The sequence below is a fragment of the Aquarana catesbeiana genome, linkage group LG06, assembly GCF_042186555.1.
Source record: "Aquarana catesbeiana isolate 2022-GZ linkage group LG06, ASM4218655v1, whole genome shotgun sequence".
Lineage (NCBI taxonomy): Eukaryota > Metazoa > Chordata > Amphibia > Anura > Ranidae > Aquarana > Aquarana catesbeiana.
In genome coordinates, this window is record NC_133329.1 from 85,362,576 (window position 1) to 85,376,369 (window position 13,794).

A 13,794-nucleotide genomic window follows, 5' to 3' on the forward strand; every position below is an offset into this window, starting at 1 on the left:
TGACAACAATAACCAATCCCTTCCAATTAAAGCAGCGTTGTCAGCCTGTGTGCGCTCCTTCATTTGGCTGTTTAGCTGCCTATAAGGCAGTGGCGGCTGGTATTTTTTTTTTTGGGGGGGTGGCAAACACCCCCCCACCCACCCACCCCGCTGTTTGCCAGTCGGTCCGGCACTTTCCCCATCATGGCAGGTGGTGGGTGGCAGGCAGCCTGATGCAGCAGCTCGGCTTCGAGTCTTCTACTCCATGGTGGCTTCCAGCTCCTCCCCTCCTCTTCCTAGGCATCCAATAGGATTGCCTGTCCTTTAAGCCAATCGGGTGACCGGTGTCAAAACCCGGAAGAGGATCAGTGTTACAACATCAAATATTTATTCACTGTTGTAACACCTGGGTGGGCTGACAGCGCATTCTCTGAGACCCAAGCCCACCCTATATTGAAGCCTATTAGAGCCCCTGGCTCTAATCAGTGCTTCAAAAAAACAGCCCCTCCCCGTTGGAATTCATGCGCTGGTGTCCTGAAAGGGGCCTGACACATGAATAGGGGAGGTGGCGATGGACAGGGGGGCGGCACCCGTGGGCCCTCAATGGACGTGCCGCCTCTTCCATAAGGTTTATCAGATCGGCAGCAGGGAGTGTGTATGGTGGGCTGACAATACTGCTGCTAATTGGAAGGCCAGTGGCTTAGCGCTGTCAGTCTGTAGCAGAAGGCGCTGTTACTGGGAGGATCTCCAGGTGAGAAACTTTGCAAAACATTTTCTTAAGACAACTTAAGATGCCAATCATATTTAAACACAAATTTACAATTCACACTAATGGAGTGCTAAATAGTGCTTAAGGCAATGACATCCAATAATATTGTTTGAGAGGCCACTTTAACATACCGTCTGTGCTATTTAAAGTAACTGTTGCAGCTTGATGAATCGGGACCAGCGTGTTTGGCAGATGCATGCCATCTTCTGATAGACTAAGTATTTTCTCAATGTAGGTTTTTAGCATTTAGAACCTACGGAGATCACACTGCTTCCCCCCTGGCTAATTTACGTGTGTCGGCTTAGGGAAGGCAGACTTGGAATGTAACCTTCACTTCTGCAAAAATGCCATCCTTAACAAATATCAAAATTACTAGTGTGTTACAACTCTGGAATCTGCCCCATCCAGAAATACTGCCTGTGTGCTCATAAAAAAAAAAAAGGAGCAAAGTACAGCTGCAGTACGGCGTTCTAACCACTAGGTGCCTCTGCACAGGCCTGTAGTCTTAGCAGGCCTGTTTCATTTGTAGGTTCTTTTCTCTCAATCTAATGTGTATCTATAGACAAGGCAGTCCAAGTAGCTGCTATAGGGCCTGCAGGACAGAGAGGGCCCCTGGACTGTAATAATCCCTCTAAACAATACTTTCTTTACATTCATTTGCTCATTTAAACCAGATGAGCTCATCTGCATGATGTGACTGACATCAGCCTATTGGAGAAACTGGTTAGCAACATTAAATGGCTTTTGGGGTTCTATATAGGGCAATGGCCATCAGGAGTAAAATGGTAAAGGGGGAGCATAAAAATCTCCTAACTCCTGACTGTCCCTATATTGCAACCAAATGCTTCTGTCTCTTATTACTCCTCACATGTTCCTTTCCTGGTCTCAGGTATAGACTTCTACAAAAAATCGGGTGCATCTATAAAAAATAAGGACAAATATAGGGATACAAGCAACGGGACTTTAAAGGTGCCAAAAAATGAGTTTACAACATAATTATTTGAAATAAAAATTTTTTTTTTTTTTTCAATATCAAAATTTTAAATTGACAATAAAAGTATTAAAGGTAACATGCAATTCATACAACAATGCAGCCACTTCTGCTCTATATGTTTCGTCCACAAGTGCTTCCTCAGGAAACTTAAGAGTGCTGTATGTGGTTGATACCAGGGCTTTTTTTCAGCGGGAACGTGGAGGAACGCAGTTCCGGCACCTCCAGCACTGAATGTATGTAATTCAGGGTCTATTGATCTATGTTTGCGGGGCAGGGGGGTCTATTGTTGCTAAAGAGGTCTATTGTTGATGGTGGGGGATTGTCAGGGCTGGGCTCAGCCCTTCCTTCTCTGAGCTGGCCGCTCAGTTGTCCTCTAATTGCCAGCTCCCATCTCTCTTCACAGTTACTCAGCTGTTGCTGATCCTGCTCGTCAGTCCTGCCTACTTAAGCCATCCAGTCCAGAGGAGCTCTGCCTTCGCCTTGGTCACATTACAAAAAACTATCTCCTGCGTTCCTGTTTAAAGACTGGCTTTGCTGACATGTCTTCAGGCTACAGATCCTGCTTACTGTTCCACTACTTTGATCCCTGTCTCCTGGCTTGGCTGATGATCCGTTCCGGTTTCTGAACTTTGGCTATGTTTTGACTACGTTTGTTCTTTTTACTTTTATTATTATTATTATTTATTATTATTATTATTAAACAATGTGATTGAACTGTACTTCTGTCTCGGTCTGATTTCTTGATTTCTGACAGAGATCTACTGTTGTTGGGAGTGGGTCTTATGTTGCTGGGGTTCAGTTGTTGCTGGGAGGGATCTAGTGATGTTGGCTTCAGGGAAATCTGTTGTTGCTGCTGCAAATCTATTGTTGCAGGGGGAGGGGGTATTTTGTTGCAGGTAATCCATTGTTGTTGGCTGCTGGGGAGTCTATTGGTGCTGGCTGCAGGGAGATTTGTTATTGCTGCCGGGTATCTTTTTTTGTTGGGGGAGGGGGTATTTTGTTGCAGGTTGTCCATTGTTGCTGGGGGATCTATTGTTGCTTGCTGCATGGGGCCTATTTTACTGCTTTTCTTGTTATCATTAACACATTCCATACAATTGACTTAGTACCTCAATTGTTACTTATTTCTGTATTCTCTAAAAGGGGCAGTACTGGAAGGTGGGTAAGGGGTGGAACCAAGTAATGATGCAGGAGGTGGGTAGGGGGTGGAGATAAGGGGCGATTCTGAAAGGGGGAGTTCCTGCACCTATTGTCCAAGAAAAAAGTCCTGGTTGATACTATAGATGAGAAAAAGAAGCATTAATAAATGTTTACAATAAGTTGTATTATATCAATGTCATTTCAATTAAGTTAAAGACATATTGCACTTGGCTTTACATATATAATTATATACAATATATTGAACTGAGAAAAGAGGCATACCAGATGCTTAAAAAACAGAAACCTGAATCAATTAGGCACAGGAGTTTCCTCTACAGTCTGGGCCAATGGGGTGTGATGCAATCATAGGGGGAGGACAAAGGAAAAGAATTGTCACCTAAAATATATAGAAAAGTTATTTGAACAGCTCTAATTAATTACACACAGATCAGGTTGTCTATATGTGAAAGATTTACCTTGATCGTATCCTAAGTCTCCTGAGGAAGCTCCTCTGGGCGAAACATGTAGAACAGAGGTGGCAGTGCTGTTGTATGAATTGCATGTTACCTTTAATACTTTTATTGTCAATTTAAAATTTTGATATTGAATAAAATAATAATTTTTATTTCATATAATTAATTATGTTGTAAACTAATTTTTTTGGCACCTTTAAAGTCCCGCATCTTTGGCTCTAATTGGGATTTGGTGCATATTTAGGCCCTTCACTGCCATAACCTTCTATAAAAAAATAGGGGTGTATCTAAAAAAAAATGTGCAAAACTGTTCATCCTGCAAAACTGCAGTACATGTATTATGTGCAAATGGAAACAAAATCAAATGTTACTATTACTATTTTCTCTCCATATTGACAGTTATTCTTTGATACAGAATGGAGTAAATCAGGAAAATTCTGCATTATAGACACGTGAAGGAGAGGCCGATCCTAGTAATTAAGTATTTTTTGATTATCAGCTCCATCTAATAATGTAGTGATGCATAATGCAGTATTTTTCGTGATTCACTCTACTTTTTTTAAATGAAAAGCATTCAACCTGAAGAGAAAATAGTCTAACAACAGTCTATTTTGCCCCCTATTCTCGCAGAACAAATATACACGCAATTTTGTTAATGTGGGTTATGATGGGTAGAGTAAATTAGGAAAATATAGCATTATGGCCACTAGAAGGAGCTGTTCATCATAGGAAATAAATACTTATTTACTACGATCATCAGCTCCATCTACTGGCATTATGTAGTATTTTTCCAAACCACTATTTTTACAAAATAACCTGGAGAGAAAATGGGCTAATAGCATTCACATTTTTCCCTTATTCGCCACAGGACGAATGCACATTCAGGTTCACAGGATGAATAGTACTACACATTTTTTTTTTTATACTCCCAACTATCTACAAGTGCATTCTTCCTTGGGAAACGACTGCAGGTGCATAGTTTTGACCAACTAATCTATATCCCTGGTTTTCGGTAGGTGAATGAAGAGTTCATCTGGACCTCCTGGGCCCTAGGCTCTGTCCTAGGTTGACTTATGAATGAGCTGGCTTTGTCTTTAAGCAAGAGAATTCGTGGTTGTCTATTGAGGAGGGCCTAAGAAACTAAATAGTTATTTACTATGATCATCAGCTCCTTCTAGTGGTCATAATGCAGTATTTTTTTTCGGACTACCCTATTTTATGAATGAATAACATTTGACTTCTAGAGAAAATAACCTAATAACATTCAATTTTTTTTTACCCCATTCACACAGGATGAATAGCAGCATTCCCTTTTTTTTTTTCTTCCTCGTGAAGCAACTGCAGGTACACAGCTTTGACCAACTGATCTACTGCTCTGGTTTTTCTGCAGGATAATGAAGATTTACATTGAACCTCCTGGACATCCACCAGACCCTAGGCTTCTGCCTAGATGGCCTAACGGAGGAGCCGGCTCTGTCTTTAAAGTAACGCCTGGGTGTGTATTGAGGAGGGCCTAGTACAAAGGCGCTTCTCAATACACACCCAAGAGTTGGTTATATGATTTGTCTATTGTGATCAGTGAAGTAGCAGCCCAAAACCAGGACAAGGTCTTTGTATGCTGTACTTTCACTGTAAATCTGCTTTCTTAAAAGGAACATACTCTACTCTCTACTGTATACTTATCAGAACCCAATATTGCATACCTCCCAACTTTTTCAGATGGGATGAAGGACACCTATTAGCAAAAGTATGCAGGCATAGGACACACACCCTGCCACGCCCCCTTAAAGGAGAATTATACACAAAAAGTATTAGTTAAACCCACAAGTACCTTTTTTTACCACTACTATTCCTTTATATTGGCTTTTGGGATTTACAAATAAAGCAATTTAGAAATCAGATGAAAAGTTTAGCGCTGGTAAACACTTTTTGAAAAATAAAAAGTGCATTTTCTATGCAACTATATAGATCAGACCAAAGTGAGGGACACATGAGGAGGAAAGAGGGACAGAGGGACATTGCTCCAAATCAGGGACAGATGGGAGGTATGGACATGTGCGCAGCCTATTGCATTAGTGTGTGCACCCTAAAGCTCAAACACACATGCCTTTCTTTGCAGCCTCAGCACTGGACAGTGAATGAATAGGAAGTACTCTGTGCTGAGCAGCTTCCTGTTCATTCACAAACTGAAGCAAAGAAAACACAGTTCACTATGTTTCAATTGTGAACGAACAAAGCTAGTGAGTATGTTCACTGTGTTCATTCACAAAAGGAAGGTGCTAGTAAATTACATATTTACTAGCCCCTTCTCGCACTCTCCATCCTGAAACATCCCCCTGCAGCAGCTGGGGGGAGAGGAAAGAAGGAAAGCCAGCAGCACTGCGGGGCCAACAGGAGGAGAGGAGGGAAGCCCAGGCAGTAGGGGGAATCGGCACCACACATAGTGATTAGGGTGTGCCCAGGCACACCTGGCACACCCCCTGCGCACGCCTATGGTATGGCTTATAGTAATACCCTTCCTGGTGAGACCAAACCCTCAGTCACTCCTTGAATATTGGAATTTTTGCTATGCATCAGAACAGTTCATGAATAGAATACATCAGGACAAGACCTCTATAGCTACAAGAAAACGACACCGACATCATCCAACTGGTTTATTACGCCTCGGGGAAAAGCACAAGAGGCAATACAAAGACAAGGGAGGAGGAAGAGATCTGTGCGACATCTTCATAATAAACCCATAAAATAGGAACAAGTGATGCATCGCCTAGCTGGCTCTGTCACTGAAAGCTGACACCAGGGAGTAGTCATCCTCCACTCCCATTGTTCACTTTACACATTCTTCCCTCAACACCCAAATAAGTCAGAGAACAATCTTGTGAGAAAATACTTTCGTATCATCCACTGCAAATATTTAGTCTTCTCTTCCCTTACACAATCAGATTGTGGACCAGTGGTGGTCAACTTGCCAGCTATAGGGAGCCTCCGTTGTAGCCCATGAAAACATCAAAGGGTCACCCATAATATTCAGTGTGTGATTCTGCAGGAAACTGCCAGAGACTAATGTCGCGTACACACGATCAGAATTTTCATCGGAAAAACCATTTGGCTTGCATACACACAGTCACACAAAAGTTCTCGGAACTTTCGACCTTTAAGAACACGGTGACGTACAACACGTACGACGGCACTAGAAAAGGGAAGTTCCATACGAAGCACGCCACCCTTTGGGCTCCTTCTGCTAATGTCGTGTTTATCTCGTTTTACCAGACTGAGCGCTTTCGTCTCGTACTTGATTCTGAGCATGCGTGGTTTTTTGCGCGTCGGAATTGCATACGAACGGAATTTCCGATCGGAAAAGTAGAGAACCAGCTCTCAATCTTTTGCTGCCGGGAATTCCGTCAGCAAATGTCCGATGGAGCATACACACAGTCTGAATTTCCGACCAAAAGCTCACATCGGACTTTTGCTGGCGGAACTTCCGATCGTGTGTACGCTACATAAAAACATACAGTACAAAAGTCATTAGAGACTTTGGACATGTTACATGAGACTTCTACAGACCATACCATATAGCTCAGCTTTAGCTTTTTGGTACTGCCTACATCGGCCCAACAAGAAGTACCAAATGGGCCAACTCCACCCCTGTATACCCCATTACTCAGCACTCTGCACTATGTGCATCTTACGATACTCCTCCACCCCCCCCCCCCCACACTACTTGACACTATGCAGCCCCTGCATCCCTCCTCACTTTGCATCCCCAATTTCTCCTTATTCTGCACCCCCCCTTAGTACCCCACTCTTTGCATACCCCATTACCTTGTACTCTGTACCCCCTGCATCCCCATTACACCTCACTCCGCTTCCTGCACCCTCTAATAATGCAGAGTGACATGCACCAAATGCATTCCATATTACACCTCACTCTGCACCCCCTGCTTCCCCTTTTATACCTCACTCTGTATCCACCATTACACTGCTCTTTGCACCCTCTGCATCCCCTATTAAACCTTACTTTGCATCCTCCATTACCCTGCACCCCCCATTAAACCTTACTCTGAATCCCCATAACGTTGTATCCCCCAATAAACCTTACTCTGCATCCCCCATTACCCTGCATTCCCCAATAAACCTTACTCTGCATCCCCCATTACCCTGCATCCCCCCATTACCCTGCAACCCCCAATAAACCTTACTATCCATCCCCCATAACCCTGCATCCCCCAATAAACCTTACTCTGCATCCCCCATTACCCTGCATCCCCCAATAAACCTTACTTTGCATCCCCCATTACCCTGCATCCCCCAATAAACCTTACTCTGCATCCCCCATTACCCTGCATCCCCCAATAAACCTTACTCTGCATCCCCCATTACCCTGCATCCCCCAATAAACCTTACTCTGCATCCCCATTACCCTGCATCCCCCAATAAACCTTACTCTGCATCCCCCATTACCCTGTATCCCCCAATAAACCTTACTCTGCATCCCCATTACCCTGCATCCCCAATAAACCTTACTCTGCATCCCCCATTACCCTGTATCCCCCAATAAACCTTACTCTGCATCCCCCATTACCCTGCATCCCCCCAATAAACCTTACTCTGCATCCCCCATTACCCTGCATCCCCCAATAAACCTTACTCTGCATCCCCCATTACCCTGCATCCCCCAATAAACCTTACTCTGCATCCCCCATTACCCTGCATCCCCCAATAAACCTTACTCTGCATCCCCCATTACCCTGCATCCCCAATAAACCTTACTCTGCATCCCCATTACCCTGCATCCCCAATAAACCTTACTCTGCATCCCCCATTACCCTGCATCCCCCAATAAACTTTACTCTGCATCCCCCATTACCCTGCATCCCCCCCAATAAACCTTACTCTGCATCCCCCATTACCCTGCATCCCCCAATAAACTTTACTCTGCATCCCCCATTACCCTGCATCCCCCAATAAACCTTACTCTGCATCCCCCATTACCCTGCATTCCCCCATTAAACCTTACTATCCATCCCCCATAACCCTGCAACCCCCATTAAACCTTACTATCCAACCCCCATAACCCTGCATCCCCCATTAAACCTTACTGTGAATCCCCCATTACCATGCATCCCCCAATAAACCTTACTCTGCATCCCCCATTACTCTGCATCCCCACTAAGCCTTACTCTGAACTCCCATTACTCTGCACCCCCATGCATCCCCCATTAAACCTTACTCTGCATCCCCCATTATCCTGCATCCCTCATTAAACCTTACTCTGCATCCCCCATTACCATGCATCTCCCAATAAACCTTACTCTGCATCCCCCATTACCTTGCAACCTCCATTAAACCTTACTATCCATCCCCCATAACCATGCACCCCCATTAAACCTTACTCTGAATCCCCCATAACCCTGCATTCACCATTAAACCTTACTCTGCATCTCCCATCACCTCAGCAAAAAACAGGATCCAGATGCATCAGAACAAAAGGTGTTTAATGTCATACAGTTTGTTTTCTTTCTAAAGTAGCCACAGCCACAGAGTAGAAAGGTCTGTCTACTGCCAGCATTCTGCAGATAAGGGCCTTTTCTCTTTAGGTGGAAGCAGCTGCCTCTCTGAAAAGGTCTGACATGCCTCCTTCTGAGTTGGGCCTATATCTTTGCAATCAGCAAACCTCATACTCCCTGCTGATTAGAGAGCTCTAGTTCTGACTTTTCAGGGGGCATGTTGGACCTCTGCAGAGGGACCAATTAGATAGGCATTTGATGCACATACAGTAAATTGGGGAATATATATCAATGAAAGTTGTTCTACCCAAAGTTCAATTCTGACTTCCATACACAAAGCTCTAAGATATCTACATTCTTTTGTTCTTCTAATTGGCTGATCCATACCGATACCGACATCAAGCCACCTGCCATGTCAATGCATTGTAATCGAGTTCCAAATTTTCTTCTGACACTCCTTTTGAGTCATCACTAAACAAGGTGACTGTCACCCACCCAGAGAGGCTCGCCTCCACATGCAAGGGTGGTGTGTGTGTGCTCAATTCCTTCTTTGTTTCTACTACATAATTTATATGTGATGGATGTTTATTCATTGACACAATTCCATTCATTAAAGAGAAATGCTGAAACCATCCAAGAAGTACATCATCAAACATTCTAATCGCGGGACTGGTGTCTTCATATATAGACTATATTTATAGAATACACTCCAAGAAAGTTTACACAGTCACCACCACATCTAAATATACTTTTTTTTATTTAATTTTATTATTCATTTCATTATTAATTTTATTGATAATTGAATTATTCATTTTATTAAAATTTTGAAGTATCAAATATTATCGTATCATTCATTTTATCAATATATTTATTAATAATTGTATTGAATATTGTAATATTCATTTTCATTAATATTTATTCTATTATTAATTTTATTAATCATTGTGTTATTCTTTTTTTGGAAAATTGTAATATTCATTTTACCATTCATTTTATTAATAAATGTATTGTTTATTTTATTACTCATTATTCATTTTATTAATACTTTCATTATTTATTGTATTCTTCAATTTATTAACAATTTTATTATTCGTTTTGTTTAAAATTGTAGTATTTATAATTGTATTAGTAACTTCATTATTTATTTCATTTTTAATTTTATAAATATTTATTGTATTATGCATTTTTAAAAAAATTTTATTGACAATTGTTTTAATTCTATCATTTATTTATAATTATATTATTAATTTTATTATTCATCTCATTATTATTTTATTAAAAATTTTATCATCTATTGTACCATTCATTTTATTATTAAATGTATTATTCATTCTATTAAACATTGTAGTATTAATTATTCATTTTATTACTAATTTTATTAGTTTTACTGCCTACAAGGTACATATAAAACATCAACCCTCAACCACCATATCTACAGCGCCTTGAAGAAGTTTTCATACTCCTTTAAACTTTCCACATTTTGTCATGTTACAACCAAAAACGTAAATGGATTTTATTGGGATTTTATGTGATAGACCAACACAAAGTGGCACATAAAAAGTGGAAGGAAAATGATAAATGGTTTTCAAAATTTTTTACAAATAAATATGTGAAAAATGTGGCGTTCATTTGTATTCAGCCCCCTTTACTCTGTTACCTCTAACTAAAATCTAGTGGAACCAATTGCCTTCAGAAGTCAGCTAATGTGTAATTTAATCTCAGCATAAATACAGCCGGGCTGGTGCAAGGATTTTTGACACCCTAGGCGAAACTTCATTTTGACCCCCCCCCCCCCCGCTCCACCCCCTTTGCTCTGCCCATGTATACTCCACCTTTTTAATGAAGTGCCCATCAAATGCAGCCCCACCAGTGCCCATCAATGCAGCCTTACCAGCGCCCATCAAATGCAGCCTACCAGAGCCCATCAAATTCAGCCTCGCCAGCGCCCATCAATGCAGCCTCACCAGTGCCCATCAAATGTAGCCTCACAAGCGCCCATCAAATGCGGCCTCACCAGCGCCCATCAAATGCGGCCTCACCAGCGCCCATCAAATGCAGACTTACCAGCACCCATCAATACAGCCTCACCAGCACCCATCAAATGCAACCTCACCAGCGCCTGTCAAATGCAGCCTACCAGTGCCCATCAATGTTTGCTTGCTTCCGGGACACAGACACAGTCCTTCGCTGCACCTCTGACACTATGTGCGAACGGAGCGGGGGCTGCCTGCTGATGCTGAGATGTATTTGCTTGCTGCCTAGAGAAGAGAGTAGGAACACCAGTGGCCGGGCGCCCTAGGGAGCAGTGCGCCCTAGGTGGCTGCCTAGTTTCCCTAGTGGTAGCACTGGCCCTGAATACAGCTGTTCTGAGAAGCCCTTTAGAGGTTTGTTAGGGAACTTTAGTGAACAAACAGCATCATGAAGGCCAAGGAACACACCAGACAGGTCAGGGATAAAGTTGTGGAGAGGTTTAACCACTTCCCGCCCGGCCTATAGCAAAATGATGGCCGGGCGGTGGTTCAGTTATCCTGACTGGACGTCATATGTCGTCTTCCAGGATAATTGCCTGCGTGAGCCCGTGGAGGCGATCGGTGGTGCGGCATGTCAGTCCGTCACATCACATCACTGATCTTGGTAAAGAGCCTCTGACGTAGGCTCTTTACCACGTGATCAGCCGTGTCAATCACTTCACAATTATGTGCCACTTTGTGTTGGTCTATCACATAAGATCCCAATAAAATACATTTACGTCTTTGGTTGTAACATGACAAAATGTGGAAAATTTCAAGGGGTATGAATACTTTTTAAAGGCACTGTATATACACATTCCTATAACAGTAATTGTTGCCATGCAGCAGGATTTAGGACTTTTCCAGCTGAACTATATACAGTACATATTCTTTTTATAGGAATTCTCTGACACTGGCTATCTGACCTTCCTGGGTTGTTAGCTGGTTGTCTAGGACTGCTATAGAGAAAGCATTAGAGTGATAACCCTTGGTAGTGTGGAATGACATGTGAAGGGACTAACAGATGGAACAATGACAAACAGCAGGGACAATGCAATGACAGAAATCTCCACATTGTGTAAATGTCACTGTCTGCAGAATTCTCCATCAGCTCCTCCGCATACATTTCTGACACACCCTACACATAGCAATTGGGCCCCTCCCTGCCTGCAGACCCCAGGGCCCCCAGGCAGGGGAGACGGGTGACTGCCCCAGAGCCAGCTCAGTGTGTACACAGTGCAGAGCTACAAACACTGACATTTCTCTGATTACCATGCTAGACAACTACAGGCCTCTGCCAGGAGGCGTACACACTGAATCAAAAAATAGGCCTGGCATTTTAGACTGAGCAGCCCATGGGATATTTACTGGGAGGCACGGAGAGCATGGGGAGGGTGGAGATTTTGGGCGGGTGGAGAACACGGGGGAGTGCGGAGAGCACTAGGTGGGCTGGAGAGCACTGGGGAGGACAGAGAGCACGGGGGGGGGTGAAGAGCACGGGGGGTGGAGAGCACTAGGGGGAGCCGGAGAGCACTGTGCGGGGACCATGGGGGCTGGAAAGCACAAGCAGGGGCAGAGAACACGGGAGGCGAAGAGCACAGGGGAGGGGCAGAGAGCACAGAGGGGCTGGAGAGCACTGGGGGGGTCGGAGAGCACTGAGGGGGCGGGGACCATGGGGGGCTGGAGAGCGCAAGCAGGTGCAGAGAACACGAGAGGCGAACAGCACAGGTGGGTGAGGAGCACGGGGGGGCAGACAGCACTGGGGGGGTCGGAGGGCACTGAGGGGGCAGGGACCATGGGGAGCTGGAGAGCGCAAGCAGGTACAGAGAACACGGGAGCCTGAGAGCACTTGGAGGGGCTGGAGAACACTGGGGGGCCAGAGAGTACAGAGGGGGCGATGAGCACTGGGGGGCCTGAGAGCACTGGGAGGGGCTGGAGAGCATGGGGGGCTGGAGAGCACTGGGGGTGCCGGAGAGTACAGGGGCTAATGAGCACAGGGGTGCCTAAGAGCACTGGGGGGTCTTTAGAGCACTCGGGGGCTGAAGAGTACAGGGGGGCTGATGAGCTCTGTGAGGGGCTGGAGAGCACTGGGAGGGCCGGAGAGTACAGGGGCTGATGAGCACTGGGAGGGGTTGGAGAGCACTGGGGGTCTGGAAAGTACAGGGGCGGCCGATGAGCACGGGGGGGCCTGAGAGCACGGGGGCGAAGAGTACAGGGGGCCTGATGAGCACAGGGGGGCCTGAGAGCACTGGGGGGGCTTGAGAGCACCGGGGGCCGAAGAGTACAGGGGGGCTGATGAGCACAGGGGGGCCTGAGAGCACAGGGGCTGGAGAGTACAGGGGGGCTGATGAGCACGGGGGGCCTGAGAGCACTGGGGGGGCCGGAGAGTTCAGGGGGGCTGATGAGCGCAGGGGGGCCTGAGAGCACTGGGGGGGCCAGACAGTACAGGGGGACTGATGAGCAGAGGGGAGCCTGAGACCACTTGGGGGCAGAGAGTACAGGGGGCTGATGAGCACAGGTGAGGCCTGAGAGCACTGGGAGGGGCTGGAGAGCTCTGGGGGGACCGGAGTGTACAGGGGCTGGAAAGCACTGGGGGGAGTTGAAGATCACTGGGGGGGGCTGGAGAGCAGTGGGGGAGCCTGAGAGCATGGGGGGGGGGAACATGAGAGCATTAGGGAGCAGTAGAAAGAAGCTGGATAGGAGAAGCAGCTGCATACACTGTAGAAGAAACCATCTCTTTATTTTTCTCCTACAGCCTTTGAATGCCCACGGGAGAGACAGAATGAGAAGCAGGCATTCAGAGGCTGTAGGAGAAAAATAAAGAGATGGATTCTTCTACTGTGTATGCAGCTGCTTCTCCTATCCAGGTGCACGCATGGGGAGCCGCACTCACTTTCCTTTCTGTCTGGCGGCCGCGTCTAGT